The sequence below is a fragment of the Medicago truncatula genome, chromosome 3 (genome assembly GCF_003473485.1).
Source record: "Medicago truncatula cultivar Jemalong A17 chromosome 3, MtrunA17r5.0-ANR, whole genome shotgun sequence".
Classification (NCBI taxonomy): Eukaryota; Viridiplantae; Streptophyta; class Magnoliopsida; order Fabales; family Fabaceae; genus Medicago; species Medicago truncatula.
Window position 1 is genome coordinate 9,326,291 of NC_053044.1, and position 2,604 is coordinate 9,328,894.

Sequence of the window (2,604 nt, forward strand, 5' to 3'; positions counted from 1 at the left end):
ATTTATCCTATTTTCAAAATTAAATTAACTAATACAAATATTTTGATTATTTTTTCTTTGTATGATAATGAATCAAGTGCAATATTTCTTTATTTTCATACATATATATTATTCTCTTCTAAGTATGATAACTAAGAAAATAAACGTCATCATATAGTTAAAAATATTGTCAAATAACTCTACGTCCATAACTAAATTACTATTTTATCTAATATTAATATTAATATTAATATTACTATATCAATAAATTAATTAAAAAAACCACGAATACATAAAATCGTAAGAAAAATAAATAGAGAAATACTTTAACATGACCGTGATCATAAAGTAGACATAACCAAGTAAAGAAAGATTAAATTTCTACCATAAGCTTGATTCATAAGAATAGATTCATAACATGTCCTTGATAATACGTGTAAAAAAGGATCATTCATAATCTATTGTGAATGTCAAAAATTAAAATCAAAATTTAACTTAAAAGTTTGGTAGTAGTGAATTTAGTGCTGACATGTTCATACTTGTATCCAAATTTATGCTAGCTGCATTCTTGAATAATTCTCTTAGAAACATCTCAAGCATGTTTTAGTTGTTTTGTAAATGAGCCTAATGTTTTAGTTTTTGTTATTGTTGTTGCTGTTGTTTTTTCTTATCTCAGTTGAAGTTTCAGTTCTAAAAAGAACAACCATGTAGTAACAACATATCTCACTTGTTAAATATGGTATATATACTTTTGACCTTTCATTGTAACAGAATGAGAAATGTTTATGAAATGTATCGTCATAGGAGAGATGAGAACCATCCTTCTTTGTTGATCAGTTAAGATTTTGATGTCCACGTGTATAAAAGAGGTGGCCACCTCATTTTTCGTGAAAACAACAACATTGAGAAGCAACACTTTGAAAGATAAAACCGTGAATGATTTCTTCACCTGGTTTGCAAAAAATAAGATGTATTATTAATTCCCTTCAATAATAACAATTGGTAGAGGAAAATCATGATCTATGATTCATAATCTTATTTCAATGAGCTTCTCAATTGGTTCAAGTTTTTTTTGCCACATTTTAAACTTATGGCCTTGAAAATTAGAGTAGGAACAAATTTAGCTGTGTACTTTTCATCTAGATAGTGTATACTTTCTTAAATTTAGCTAGTAAGTTCCATAAAAGAACTATACTGTGATGTATGATTTTGTAGAGTTAGTTATGTTTTTTTGTTATCATGAATCCATTGACTCAATGATAAACCAAAAATATAGATCTTTAAATAAAAACTTAACTACTTTGAATTTTTTTTAGTAAAAAATTTATGTGATAAATTTAATTTTTAAATTACAATACATGGTTTTTATTTTGTGTGTGTGTGCGCGCGCAATAGATTATAAAACAACTACACATCCATGAATCATTTACTCTATTCTATAATATTATTACTTACATTACAACCACTACTGTTGTTGCTGCTGCTTCAATCATGCTTCTGAACATGCAAATTGTGTGTCAAAGTCGAGAATATCAATCAAATTTTCACATTAAAAATATTGATGACATATGAAAGTAAAAATACTATCAAAGAAAAGTCTAACCTGCGTTGGCCTAAAGCTTTGATGGTAGCCTCTCTAGTATTGTGTCTGCTCCCCATTGACCTTGACAATACTTGTTTGGTAATTCGTCGATTTGATAATATGATATGAAAATATGGTCATATACTATATTTGAAAATGGTACATGAAAGGTGTTTGAGGAAAACAATATTTTTTTGCAAAAAATGTGAAGAACATGCATCTTCTCAGACATGGTAGCATATATCAATGAAAGTGTTTCGCAAGAAGCTTATTTGTTGTGTGTGTGTTTCATCTACCACAATGTTAGTAACAATCTCAATTGTTCATTGTGTAATTAATAATTCATTGAGAGAAAATAGTGAAATGTTTCTAGTATAACACAAAGAAGGAAAAAAAGGGTAGAGAAGAAGAGTGAAAGAAGAGTATATGATAACTTGAGTAGCATTGTAAAGTCTAATTTATAGATGGTCACTACTATCTTACAGTTGACTTTCTTTAATGGGCACTTATTATATTTATTACAAAGTAAAGATAAATTAAAAAAAAAAATAGAGTCAAAGTTTTTCTTTCTTCAAAGTATCAAATATATATTTTAAAATTAAAATTTAATGAAATATAATTAATATGTATATTAATTTTAATATAGTATATAAAATTAAATTTATTACAGCATTATACTCTCTCTGATGGTCAATATAAGCAAACAAATCTCATATTTTTTGGTATCAAATAAAAACAAATATAACTTTTTCACATTATTTAATAATTTATGGTCAAAATTACTCTTTAAATAATATAGATTTTTCTTTTCAATCACACTTTTTTTTTTTAAGACTTTGAACCCTGAATCTTGCATATATTATGTATTGTACATACCAACTGAGCTAAGCTTACGAGAACTTTCAATCACACATTTACTTCTATGGAACGAGTTCCCATGAATGACAGTTTTCAATACTCTTATATTTTTATGAGATCAAGAAAATGAATTAAATTTATCCGAATTTCTCAATAATTTTTAAATTAGTTTTTTTTTTTTTTTA

General features: G+C 26.1%; 1 long non-coding RNA gene across 1 annotated transcript; it reads right to left on the reverse strand.

Moving 5' to 3' along the window:
* Window positions 1–325: 325 nt before the first annotated feature.
* LOC120579697 (uncharacterized) lies at window positions 326–1,967 on the reverse strand. Its single transcript, XR_005645451.1, has 3 exons — window positions 1,583–1,967; window positions 1,435–1,476; window positions 326–928 (listed from the first exon to the last, which is right to left on the reverse strand). It is a non-coding gene; the product is annotated as an uncharacterized lncRNA (long non-coding RNA).
* Between the last annotated feature and the right edge of the window lie 637 nt (window positions 1,968–2,604).